Source organism: Corvus kubaryi, unplaced genomic scaffold, assembly GCF_017639235.1.
Source record: "Corvus kubaryi isolate FWS band 111438036 unplaced genomic scaffold, C.kubaryi_AGA036_p1.0 133, whole genome shotgun sequence".
Lineage (NCBI taxonomy): Eukaryota > Metazoa > Chordata > Aves > Passeriformes > Corvidae > Corvus > Corvus kubaryi.
The window spans coordinates 31,529,429-31,543,395 of record NW_024580667.1 but is presented as its reverse complement, the minus strand read 5'-3'; the positions used below and the strand labels follow the sequence as shown (position 1 = coordinate 31,543,395).

At 41.4% G+C, this 13,967-nt stretch overlaps 2 protein-coding genes across 5 annotated transcripts in view; one reads left to right on the top strand and one right to left on the bottom strand.

Moving 5' to 3' along the window:
* Positions 1–678, bottom strand: part of LOC121671040 (collagen alpha-1(III) chain-like) — a 23,271-nt gene extending 22,593 nt beyond the window's left edge. Inside the window, exon 1 of one of the 2 annotated variants that reach the window (XR_006018367.1) lies at positions 510–678. The gene's annotated coding sequence lies outside the window, so the exon portion shown is untranslated. The remainder of the gene's footprint in view (positions 1–509) is intronic. The other variant, XR_006018366.1, reaches the window with a different exon arrangement.
* The window catches only part of ZBED1 (zinc finger BED-type containing 1), a 53,340-nt gene continuing 39,416 nt past the window's right edge, over positions 44–13,967 (top strand). Inside the window, exons 1-2 of one of the 3 annotated variants that reach the window (XR_006018360.1) lie at positions 44–542; positions 3,912–4,054. The gene's annotated coding sequence lies outside the window, so the exon portion shown is untranslated. The remainder of the gene's footprint in view (positions 543–3,911; positions 4,055–13,967) is intronic. The other 2 variants (XM_042042169.1, XM_042042178.1) reach the window with 2 other exon arrangements.

The window sequence follows — 13,967 nt, the reverse complement described above, 5'->3', positions numbered from 1 at the left end:
CCGGCACTCCGCCACCGGCTCGGCGCCAGCCGCCGGTGCCCGCCGGGTCGCTGGCGGCGGCGGCGGCGGGGGCGGCGGCGGGGCCGCGGGATCCGTCCGCGCTCGCTGCCCCCGTGTAGTTCTCGAGTCGTCTGTCCTCGGCGGCGGTCCGCGGGTGACATGCAGTCCCTCATCTCTCCGGTGACCAAGGCTATCCTGGTGGCTTTGTTCATCTTCGCCATCCTGCTGATCCTCTACGTGATTCTGTGGTACATCTGCCGCGATGTGGATTGCGACCATGGGATCTGAGCGGCGCCGCGGGGCCAGGGCTTAGGAGCCGGGATTCACCCCGCGGGGCCGGGAGCGGCAGCGGCAGCGGGAGCTCCTCCGGGCGGCAGCCGCCGCCACCGCGGCCGAGCAGAGGAAGAGAAGGGGAAGGAAAGAAAAGAGGAAAAAAAAGAAAAAAAAAAAAAGCGAACGAAGGACCAAGCCGAAAGAGCCCGGAGGACAACTGCGATCAAGAAACCAACCTGAGCTTGACCTTCAGAGACCAGGGTGACCCGGTGAGTCTCCGCTCTCCGCGGCGCGGGGGATGCGCGGGTGCGGCGGGGCTGCCTCCCTCCCTCCCGCTCCGCTGCCCTCCCCTCGCACACACAAACACACACGCACTCGCACACGCACGCACATGGATGTGGCACAGGCGCTCCATACACACGCCGCGTACACACACACTAGTGGATGTGCGTGCCTGAGTGCCTGCTGCACGCAGGCATGAGTGTCCCTTGGGGACATGCAGGACCTGTCCTGCTGGCCGGGATAAATTTTGCCTGCCCCCGTCCCCGTGTCCCCCCGCTTTAAATTTTTCGAGGTGACAACGCGCAAAAGGCAGCGCGCCCGCGGGAGCGGCCGGGCGCGGGTGCCGGTGCGGGTGCCGGAGGGCGGCCGCCGCGCTGCCTTTGCGGCCCCACATTGGTATGCAGGCGGTGGCTGCGCCGCCAGGCAGACCTAAAAGGTGAGCCCAGGGGATGGGGGAAAGTCAATGCTTCATCAGCCCGGGGGCAAATCGGGAAGTTACAGACAATGAAGGAAGGAAAAGACGTCAGGTATCCGGCCAGTGCCAGCAGGCAGACTTCGGTGAGGGGATGTAAAGCAGGATGAGTTTCTCCTTTCTAGGGCCAGGTTGACGGAAGGAAGTGGGGAAGATGACAGAAAAATGTGCATGGGAAGTTCTGGATGGTAGCGCTCTTTGTCTGGTCTCACTGACACTGCATTTCCTATGTCCTACTCTCTCTAAAAGGGTTAACGCTCAAGGGTTATCCCTTACGTGCTGAAGGTGGGCAATTTCAGAAAATGTTGATAAAAAGTACACAATTGATGACCGTGTATGTGCTGACCGTGTTGGGACACAAGAGGGGATGTATCCTGCCCAGCCGTTTTCCCACCTGAGAGAATTTGTTGTTGGCTGTTTCTGCTCTTATTGTTTGGTTGTACTGAATACCCTGTGCTGAAGCAGAGAGACAGCAACACATTGTGTTGAAAGTGGAAAAGACCTGCTGAAAGATAAATGGTCCCAAACACTTGGGCTGTAACTGTTTCTGTCCTTGACAGACAAGCTGTCAGGAATAGGAGCAAACTCTAGCTGCATGCGTTATCCCTGGCGGGATGTATTCGGATGCTGCAGAGTGTGGGTGCGTGTACCCAGTGGGGAATAGGAGAAAAATCAAATTCACATTTAAAGCCGGCGAACAGGGACCTAGCCAACTGCAAAGTGTAATCGTGTGATTCTGGATAATTTGACATTGAGTACTGCTGACCGAAAGCTCACCTCTGCAACAGGGCTCTGTACGTGGAGGAAACTGTTCGGAAGTCGATTCTCTTGCCATTTTGGTTTGTGCTTCTGTTCCGTTTGTATTTCGTAGGGCTCTTCACCTGACTAGTTGATCAAACGTGACATTACCGTTAACACACGCTACTAATGTGATTATAACAGCAGTGACATCAATGTTTCCTTGCCCTGCAACTACAGTAGCAATGCATTTGTTTACTTCCCCATGCACGCTCTGAAATGTCTGTTACTCAACAGCTCTGAACAGCAAGGGAAGAGAGAGGAGGAGGGGGAAACTCTTACACATTTAAAAATGGCTATAGCTCTGTTTCCCTTATGCATATAATTATGTGGAAATAAAACAACCTCCAAGTCCTCTTCATCTTTTTTTTTTTTTCCCCCTCAGTCAGTACACTTGTTTTTACCTAAGTGGCAAAAACCTCTTCACACTTTGATATGTCAGGTTGTGTCACATGTTCCCTTCCAAATTAACAGCAGTGCACATCTTCTGCCCCTCTCCCAGCTGGCTGGAGCTAGTGGGTGAGACAGTTATGGAGGCTTTGCCATTAAGTGTTAATTATTTCACAGTAAACCAAACTGTTATTTATAGCACTGGATGAAATGTGGCAAATTAATGTGGTTTTCAGAAAACTTTAAGTATCAAGAGATATGTGTAGGGGTGATTAAATATCTGAAGCGTTGAGATGACCGAACAGATTTTGTACTACCCATCATAACTGACGTTAATCAGCTTAAAAATTGTAAAAACCATGAAATAGTCCATTCAGTTATTGTCTGATCACTAGTGTTTCCAGCTGGCTCATTATTATTTTAAGCATATTGTTTTTAGGAGACAAGATGTAGAATTTTTTTTAATACCTGGTTTTATTCTAAATAAGGTGAATATATGTATGTGTTTATATATAAATATACAATAAGATTTGTATACACTCAAATGGGTATTTTCTAGCCTGACAGAACTGAAAAATAAGTGGAGCAATGATTATCAGTATTGAATTTGATTTGTAGTTGTAGTCACAGATGTGTTGGCTTTGGTTCGATATTGCATGTATTGTTTATTGTGTGTTAGCAAACGCAAAACCCTAAAGATATAGACCCCACCTTTTCCTATTCCTGTGATGCCTGATAGAAAGGAATGATATCCTGGCCTTGCTCAGCTCCGTGTGGAATTTTGCAGTTGGTTTTGACGGAGTCAGAAATATGCTGGCAGATTAGCATTTGAATTTGTAACAGCATGATGTTATTAAAGTTGAGAGAGATATTAAAACAGTAAAAAGGGTAAATTGGTTACAGTGGAATACCTAGAGACCATATTTTTCTAATTATTTACTTGTTTGCTCTGAAGTTTGGTGATGATTTTATTTCTATTCGGTGTTTGTGCTCATGCCCCAACTCAATTTTAACCAGCTTGCTGTCTTTTAATGTAAGGTAGTGTTTCAAAGGTGAACTCTGAAATATCACCTGTGACTGAGATGCAGTGCATCAGGTAGATATAGATCACCTGTAAGTACTTTTTGCAATAAGACAGGTTGTAACATCGTGAGTAGTGCTTTTGTTTAAGGCAAAGACAACTTGTTACCATGTTCCTACTTAAGCCGAGAAATTTTTACCATATTGCAAAAATTAGTAATTAAGTAATTAAGTTTGAAAGTATGTTTTTAGTCCAAAATCTATTTAATAGGCTGTTCAAAAAATATTGTGTTGAACAATATTTCAAATCTTTGCCTTTTTGTGTGAAAAAGACTCTGAAGTTACCACTGCTTCGTCAGCAGAAGTGTAATGAATTTTATGGATTAATTCCTACTGCAAGGTAGCATGCTATAGCATGGTCCCAGGAATATTGTCACATCAGACTTAAACATGCAGTATGTTTCTGGATAAGTCATTCTTTATGCAGTTCCTAGTCAGGCAAATTCCCTGAAGATTTATTAAATACTGTCTGTAAGTGGCATGAAAGAAGAGTAACTGGGCAATGAACATCACAGATTTGCTTATTTTCTATTTTCTTCCTTATAAAATGGATTAATAAGAATCAGTGTCTTCATGGTATACCCTCTGTGCATCTTATACCATTTCCCTAAAACAGGCTTAAAATGAGCATTGAAGATGATTCCAGCGTAGGAGGGTCTCGCAGAGATGAAAGGTTAGCCGAGGTCCAAGGATGGACAGTGCTGCTTCCTCGAGATGTCCTTGTGTCATGAGTGCTCAGCTGTACTTTTTCCCCTCCAGGTGAGTGTGAAGTAGAGAGCCTTCAGGCTGCTGTAAGGCAGGCCACATAGATCTGCCCTATGCAGCACCAGCCCCATTTGTTGGAGGGCCCAGTCTAGGACCGATTTTCTACTGTCTGTTCTATGCAAGGTGATGATCCTTAGATTGTTGGTAATGTGACAAGCACTTGGCCCCATTTGTGTGTTTATAAACAGCTCAAAGGTGGGATTGTTGGGATTAATTGTACAACTGATGCTATTTCTAACACTTGAAACTGGCAAAGTTTCAAGTGTCAAGTTGTCCTTTAAATGACAAATTTGGGGGCAGCATTAGGGAATACAGAATCACTGTAACAAGTGTATTAAACCTGCAGCATGAGCAGGCCATATCTTGCTTCTTGCCTCGCTAGAATAACAGTCTTGCATTGGTAATGTTAATACAAACTCTGGTGGTGGTGTAAGGGAGTTATAAAGAGCAGGCATATTTGCTCTCCACCTGAAGATCTCGCTCTGCTCCGGGTGCGGATGTGCCATTAGATGCTCGCCTGGCTTCTCCCTCCCTGCTGCATGGCACCGCGTCAGGGCTGCAATTGGACATTCAAACATACAGGAAAGTTCCACTGCCGTTTCTCAACAGATGACTTTTTCCCCAGTTTTTCTTTGATGCATGGTGTTTTCTCCTTCCTTCTAAGCATTAATCCTCTGAACTGTGACTTAGTGCGTAATGCGGTTTGTAGACAAACTGCACGGATTGATTTTCCTGGAGTGGGCTGACCAAATGATGAGTGAATTGGAAAGCAGCACACACTTGCTTGTTTGTTGTTCTGCAATAAGCTAGTTTTGTTGGATGAAATATCCTAATATATATTTAGCTAACTTAAAAAAAAAAAAATTATGAGTTACTTTTAATATGCATTGCTAGTATGGTTCATGTAGTTGCACAGCAGCATCTACTCTTGTTAGAGGCATTTTGATAACTTTTAAAATTTTGCCCGAGTGAGAAAATTTGAGCTTTAGCTTGGAGGGGCTCATAACACTGTGTGCTGTTGAGAATGACATTCTTATTTTGAATATTTTGATATATTACTTTGGAATGCTAAAGATATTTACTGGTGTTTTCACAAGTCATTAAATCATACGTAAGGGATACCAATAAGGTGACATTCAGGTTTCATTGTAGCATAGTTTGAATGTAGATTATGGTTGCAAAAAAGATGTGGAAAAAATTGCTTGTGACTGATTAAGAAACACAAAGGAATGGGAAAAGAAAGAAGAATGTTTTATCAAGACAGAAGAAGAGAGAGTCCAGAGTGTTCAAATTTTAAAAAGTGCAGCCAATGCGAAGTAAAATGAGAAGCTTGGAGCACAAAAACTGCCACCTTCCTGTACAGAAACTGTATGTACATAGAAGTATACATGCAGACATATGCATGTGTATATGTATATGCATTTGTACAGTCTATGTGATCAAATTAGAAATTAGCAACTCTAGAGCAAGCTGAGAATCTTTACATGGATGACTTTTTCTCTTTTTCCTTGAAACCTGACCATTAATGCCCAATAGGAAATTACTTGAAAACCAGATAGTGTTGATGACTTGATGATCAAACATGAGTGGTATTGAATATTTGGGTTATAAATGAATCATTTTTAGAAAGAAAGTGCTAATGCTCTGTTCACTTTGGAAAAAAAGATAATTCAGCTTATGAGGGCTGGAAGAAATACATTAGTAACAAATAGATTTTATGTCTTGTGTTCTCCATTGACCTCAAAGAGACAAAATCTCTACTTACCAGGGAAAAGTCCTATTAGGTAATTAACTTATTATGACCAAGATATATATGTGAGAAAAGAGCATCTCAGAGAGAAGATAGTAGAACTGTAATATTTTGTCTCAAACCAGTAATAGCCAACATCTTCTTGCAAAGGTACAACTGTACAAACCTTTGATGTAATACACCATCTGTATTTATGTTTTTAAGTGCAAAGGATGAAAGAATCCTCCTGAACTTATGAGTGTTAAAACTTATGCACATCCGCTTCAGGATTATGATGCTTTTTGGGTATTATGGTATTTTATGTAACACCTGAGTAAGAAAATGTTTTGGTTTTCATGAAATACAGCAATGTGTTTACCAAGTGCTAGGGAAAAAAAGCGCCCTTTGTATGAATAGCTTCTTCTGCATTTATTCCATATTGGGGTAAACTTGGAACTCATGGAGAAAATTTTATTTGCTATTCAGTATCCATTTCAGTGGTGAGTTGTGTTGCTGTGAACCCTATTAAATGAATACCCAACAAAGTCATTGCGATACCTACAGCAAAAATAAACAAGGTCTTGATTAAGTTGTACTCTTAATGGAAACTATATATGATGTAGTCAGGTAACCTGCAGTGCATGTTTCTTATATAGCTCTTACAATTAATGCACTCCTGAACATACTATCATCACCTCCTTTGTGAGATAGGTGTATATAAATGGGCTTAAAAATAAGTTTACAACCAATCTCCATTCTAATGACTTGGTTTTTTTTTTCTACTGCAATGCCATTCTGACACACTTAATAGGGACAATAACTGAGTGGGAGTTCAATGAAGTCTTGGTATCAGTGAAGAGAAAAGGAAAACACTGGGCACACAGAAATACATCAGTATATGTTTCTAGTGACTGATACAGCATAATTCAGCTTGGCTGCAGCGACCATGAAACAGTGAAGTTTAAGATCCTTAGGTCAGTGAGGAGGGCACACAGCAAGTTCACTACCCTGCTCATCAGGAGAGCTGACCTTGGCCTCTTCAGGGATCTGCTAAGTAGAGTACTGTGGGATAAAGCCCTGGAGGGAAGAGGGGTCCAAGAAAAACTGGTTGATACTCAAGATTGCCTCTTCCACGACCAAGAGCAATGTATCCCAAAAGAGAAGTCAGGCAAAAATGCCAGGCGGCCTATGTGGATGAACAAGCAGCTCCTGGACAAAGTCAAAAAAAAAAAAAGGAAGCCTACAGAGGATGGAAGCAAGGATAGATAGCTTGAGAGGAATACACTGAGGTTGTCCAAGCAGCCAGGGATAGGGTTAGGTAAGGTAAAGCCCTGATAGAATTAAAGCTGGACGGGGACATCGAGGGCAACAAAAAAAAACCTTCTGTAGGTATGTGGGTGATAAAAGGAAGACTAAGGAAAATGTGGTTCCTCTCCAGAAAGTGGTTTCCCAGGACACGGAGAAGACTGAGGAACTCCGTTACCTTTTTGTTAGGTACATGAGTTGGCAATGTACGCATGTTCTTGCTTCCTCTGGGGGCTTCTTTTTTGTGTTTGAATTTGTTCAAAAGCTCCTTCCACTAGACCAGATTTCACAAAGCCTCATTCAGCCTGGCCTTGAATTCTTCAAGGAATGGGGTATCCACAGTTTCTCTGGACAACCAGTTGCAGTCTTTCCACCATCCTCACAGTAAAGAATTTATTCCTAATCTAAACTTTTCTAACTCTAAACCTCTTTCAGTTTGAAGCTATTCCCCCTTTTCCTATCACTGCGTGCCCTTGTAAAATGTCCCTCTCCAGCTCTCTTGTAGCCCCTTTTAGGTACTGGAAGACTGCTATAAACTCTCCCCAGAACCTCCTCTTCTCCAGGCTGAAAAGCCCATCTCTCAGTCTGCTATAGCAGAGATGATGTTCCCCTGGTCACTCCTGTGCCCCTTCTCTGGACCTGCTCCAACAGGTCCATGTCTTTTCTGCGCTGAAGCCTCCAGAGCTGGAGTTGAATAGTCTTCATCCTTGTAGGTTTTTAATACCCTCTTGAGCAACATGGTCTGACCTCAAAGCTGGCCCTGCTTTGAGCAGTAGAGCGGACTACAGACAGACTTTCTGAGGTACCTTCCAACTTGAACTGTCCTAGGGTTGTATGATCCTTTCAAGCATGTATTCTTGAGAGTCTTCTATGGGAATGAGCACTGGCTGGCTTGTTGTTATACACTCTTAATGTGTGCTAGACAGGTAAACCAAAAGGATGGAGGCACAGAACTGGGACTGGGACTGCGTGAGAATCTGTTCCCAGTAGTCCTAATCATCCTTAAATTTTACATCCACAGTTCCTACACAATACTCCTGGGTAAGGTGAGGTGTGCACCTGAAGTGGCACCCGGCAGTGCACCACTAGAGCAGAATGATCACTGTGCTCGTGCATGGAGGATGAAGCCTTCTCAGATCATAGTAGCCTGAAGGTTGAAGACAACAATTGCAATATTCTTATAGCCTGTTTAATTCTTACACCTCTGTGGGGACTCCAGCACACTTCTAGGAACTGGAAATTAATTCAGTTACATTGCTCTGACTATAATATAATCATGCTGGGCATACTCTTGTGTAGTATAGTTTTTTTTCTGCAATCTGATCCAATTTTTATCTTTGTGTTTGTTTTCATCTGTACAAAGCCTGTCACATTAACTGCCATGCCCATACAGGTAGTTGGTACAGTAGGATTTTCAGGTACTGCCTGGCATAAATATAAACTATGGCTTTGAAGAGAAAATCTCATGGGAATGGCATGCTTCAACACCAAACTTGTCATCTCATACCTAGGCTACTCACATCTTATGTTTAGGTGAAGAGCAGATTACTAACTAGAGAAAAATGCAAATGCAAAAGGCCGTTGTAGCTTTTCTTCCCAGGTAGAAAAACCCTTCTCCTCAGTGCTCGGAGTTGTGCTGCGATACCCACCTGCCTGTCTGGATGGTGGGCAGACTCAGGGGAGAGAGCAGGGAAGCTGCACAAGGTGGTAGTGGATCCCCTTTATTCAGGCATTCCATTATGCGCCCAAGTGTAGTCTGAATTTACAAGATGGAGCTATCAAGGGTGATTATTTTCAGTGCAAATCCAAGATAAAGGAGAGCTGCAGTGCATCTGTTGTCAGGGGTTTAAACAGTGATTCTCTCATGTTAGTATACAGGCTCACTGCCACCCCCCACCTTATTAAACACATGAAAAGCCATACTTCTATAACTCAGTTGGTTTTTTTTTCACTTGGAGATGTATCAAAAATGATGAAAACATTTTGAGCCTGGGAAAAAACTTGCATATTTGAATGCATAAACTGCTATTTTTGAGAATTCTGAAGTGATGTTAATTTTTTCTCTCATGTGGGCTTACAAGCCTGGAGAGATTTTAAATTAAAAGTGGAAGAGAAACTTGCTTTTTACTTGAGTTCATGAAAGCTCTTTTAGTTCTGAAACTAAATTATGTATGAAGCAGTAAGGTCCTGTATTGTCTATTAAATTCACATGGCAATTCCCTTTTTAAAATTTTACACAGTATTCAGGTGAATAGATAGTATATGCAATGTATTTATTACAGACTTCTATGAACCTGCTGCTGTTAGGAATTAAATGTTTTGACTGTTCCTGTCCCAGGAACACGACATTGACACCAAATTCATTTAGCTTGAGTCTGCATGTTGGAAGTGCTGTGAATTCCAAGGATAAACTTGTGATTGTATTATGAAATAGTATTACCTTTACTATCAGCCAAGGGTTTCTTGTCTTGCTTTTGGCCACACAAACAAGGTCAGCGGGAAGGAGGGTAGAGCACAACAGAGGAAGCCGGGACTGGCTTGGAAGACACTGCAGCCACTATTGTGAGTCATTCTCTTTTAATCACGTAGGTAAAATCCTATGGGCATGTGGGATGATACATAAAGGAAGGCAGAATTTTGCTTGCTGTGGAGGAGCTGTTCATTTGTTACAAACATTCAGCTGACTTCAATGGAGAAGTGCCAATTTCTGTTAGCACAGCTTTGGATCTGAGGACACATATATGCGTTAATAAACAGTTGGAGTCCTTCTTCAGGCTGCAGAAAGTAGCAACCAAGTAAGTGATGCAGCTAGGATGACATCCAGCCACCTCTGTTGCTCTTCAGCCTGTGTAGCCAAGAACCCTTTCTTGAGCTGATTTGGCAATGATTGACATACAGAACTTAAAACTAGTAACATTTATTAATGTGTAATTAATGTGTGTTCTGTACAAAATGTTGCTAAATTAAAATGCAAACGGTTGTCTCATGAAATAGAAATGCTCATGATAAATGGTTGAAACATACAGCTATGTAATGTGTGCCTTTGGTTCAGCAGATTTCATGAAAGAAGGTAAAAGAATCAGTGCTCCTGAGAACCTCTGTATGAACCAAAATGCAGTCATTCTTGGATAAGCTTATGGATATTCTGCTCCTATTTGAAGAATGTCAGCTAGGCAAACTAGACTTCTTATACACACTGTGGTCCTCTGGATGATTAGAAGAATCAAACAGTTCTTGTGATAACTGTAAAAATAACTTAAAGCCTCTTGAGATTCAGTAAGAAGGTGGTTCACTGAAAGGCAGCATCCTGGATGGGATGTACCAGTGGTAGCTGTGCTTTGGGGGGTGGGAAAAGTTTTGCAGGATACCTTGCTAGTAACTGGAAGAAAAGATTAATATACAGTGTAGCATGGATGGATGGATGGATGGATGGATGGATGGATGGATGGACAGATGTCAGGCAAATCCTCTGGGGAGTGGCAAACCCCAGGTGCATTTCTCATGGGAAGAGGCACTTTGAAGACAGAAGAGTATACCTGATAGATGCTCCCCAGTGTCTGGCGAGGAGTGGAACTGCAGAGCTGTGACGTCAGGACATGCTGTACTGTGGCAGTCACTCTTTGATGCAGTCTTGAAAGCAAGCTCAGATGCACAATACGACATTTAGAGTGATGTGCCTTATCAAACAACCTGATATTGTGACCCAGCATGTAGCAATCTGCTTACTGGATATTTTATTAAATAACATTTTGGTCTCTGTAGTAAAATTGTTTCTTAATTTGCCCTTTTTAAATTAGCTGTTGTTTGAATTAAGCCTGTGAATAACCTTTGTTTTACACTCCTGTGATTCCTGCACTGGTACTGTAACTTCATTTCTTTTTGACCTACATTTGTATGAGTAGAGCAGTTGCTTAAACTGTGAAATCCATTTATTTTTCTCTTACCATTTCAGAAAGTAGGTAGTTTCAGAACTCTTATGTTGTAAGTGTGTAATGTTGTTCTCATAACTGGCTGGATGGTGTGTACTCCTTGATTTCAGTTCCAACACAATCTCTTCATGCTTTTATATCCTAACATGCAGCCCTATAGCCACCTACCAGTCTCGGCTTCCTCTCACCAGAGCTGTTCTGCTGGAAACCTTTGCTGGATTTCCTTTCTCCTGTGTAAGCAGCAGGTTTTGTGCCCTGATAGGGGACAGACTGAAAAATGCAAAATTATCATCACCGCTGAGCATCACAAGAGAGGAGAATAAGCACTTTCAAAGCAGAAAGTGACTACATTTTTCTTTCCCTTGCTGTAATAGTAGCAGATGGCACTTGTGGCCCAGAATAATTTGTCCTTTGAATAATGGTCCTTGCTAAAGAAAGCTTGATTTTGCTTTTTCCCATGTGTAAAAAGTTAATTTCTAAAAATTTAAACCCACATGTAAATTTTCTTATTTACCTGCATTTTGCTGGCTTCTTTTTTACCAATTATAATGGTTCTGTTTTCAAAAACATTCTGTGTAATATCTGTTACATTAAGGTTTGCACCAAGAGGATTTGTTAGTGTGAGTTTAAAGAGATCTTACACAAACGCACATATATGCACGCATTTATTACCAGTGATGCTTGAATTGAAAGTGGCCTGTTATACCTTGATTTCCTTGTTTTGCTTAATTTTAGGTCACAGTTTATTACGTCTTATTACACAGTTTATGAGCTGGGTCAGTGCCCCAGAAATGAAGGGTGAAACCACTTCATTTGCAAAAGGAGCTCCTGGAACTCCTGAGAGTGTGAAGTTTCTATGGCTTTTCATTACACTTATGCCAACAGGAATGAGTCTGGAAATAAACTCCATTGCAAATTAAAGGCATTCCTGAATTAACTTTCTTGATGGGGTTTATCTCTGGTCAAGATGGTGGTCCACCCATGCCTGTCTCCTTTCCTTCTCAGCACCTTGGGTAAAGGATTCTCTTTTCCAAGAGAATCCTCAGCTTTGATATGTGGAATGCCCTTATTTTGATGCTGAAGCACCATAGAAACTGTAGTGTTACCACCAACACTGAGATTTGGAAAGTCACTTGATTTTCACCTGACCTGGACTTGTTCAGCTATCTATCTATCTATAAATTTTATAATTTGATATAAAATGCAAATGATAAAATCCTCATATACAGTTTTATATTAAAAAGCAGTACAAAGACATATGTGTACAGAAACCTATATCAGGAAATTAGGAATAATTAAGGAGAGGAGAAAGGAAGAGTTCGTTTTAGATTGCTTGTTAGGTACATCACTGAAATACTATATTGCTTTATTATTTAAGGACTTTTGTCCTTAGTTAAGGACAAAATGAATAAATAAAAGTAAGAATAAACAATATTTCTTCCATTAAGAAAGGTTTTCTGTCTCAGGGAGTTAACCAAAGCATAAAAATATTTCTATAAACATCTTACAAAAAAAACCTTGCCCTTTTGCACGGTTAGCACTATTGCAAGTTTTTTCTGTTTCTATTTGAGGGGGGTTTATTTTTTATTTTAACTCTGCAAGACCTACTGGGAAAGGCCTAGTCAGTCGTAGAGAAAATTATTGATTTTCCTGTAAGTTTAAGTGCACTGGTGTGGAAAGGATGGTCTTACGCTTCTAAAATATTTTTCGAATGTAAACAGCAGTCGACTTTGACCAGCCTGCATTTGTGTTTGCTCAAGACCCAGCACCCTGGAGGCAGAAAACTGAAGTAGTAGGAATAACACAGTATCACTGTAAAAATAGAACAAAGACTGTAATAACAGAAATAATATTCAGCCTCTAAACTGTAAATACAAAAACTACGTACACCATGTTGTCCAAACACTTTACAGAAAAGATGGGTGTTAGTCCCCCTGCTTTAAAGGAGAGGAAACTGAAGCTGAGGAGGCTGGTGGCACTTCTTGAATTCACTACTCTTCCTAGTGGAAGAATTAGGCTTACAAACTGACTCTCTGTATCCCAGTCCAGTGAGCTGCCCTTGAAACTGCTCTGGGATAAGATAATGATGTTGGTGATTACTGTGTTTTGATCTGAGAATGTAGTGGTAATGGATTGCATATCATACCCTATCATTTTATGTAATTTTCCAAACATTTATAAATAATTCAAACTTCAGGTTGAATGTGGCACATCAAAGTTTATCTTGTCACATCCCCTTGTCTTTTTGCATCAAAGGAACATTGGAGACAGTGCTGACATGTTGTAGCCATTAAATAAAATGTGAGATTTTGAAATGAATGATATTTGAGTACCAGACTTTGGCTTATAATGGTAAAGTAAGAGCTTTGCTAATAAATCTGGTTAGAGCAGTGCCATCCTGAGGAGTATATTGACACTGGAAACCTTTGTCATTTTAAAAAAAGACTAAAGGCTGTTTTTGACAAGATGAAAGAGGGTTGTTGGGTAGAGAGGGCAGGGTTCTTTACTGTGACCATTCCTCTTAAATAATATGTCATTATTTTTAATGACATATTATCTATGTCAACTTACACTGAAGTGGGACCTGCTGCTTTCAGCAAAAGGAAGCGTTATCCTAGACTCCAACTGAAAAACCAAAGCAACCCCAAACTTCAGATTTGACTATATTACAATGTAAAACTAGAAATGTTTGAAGATACCTTTGACCTTAAGACTCATTTGTTAAATATGCAAACAACAAATGATGTTGCTGAATGTTTAAAGTTGCATGAACAAACACATTTTGAAATGCATGTGGTACAGACAAAGTCTAGAAACACTTAGGAAAGATTCAGAAGGTAGAACTGCCCAATAAATTAAGAAAGAGCCCAACATAAGCAATGACTGGCCATGGCACATTGGCTAAAACCAACACAGTTAGTGACACAGAAAAGGAAACAAAACC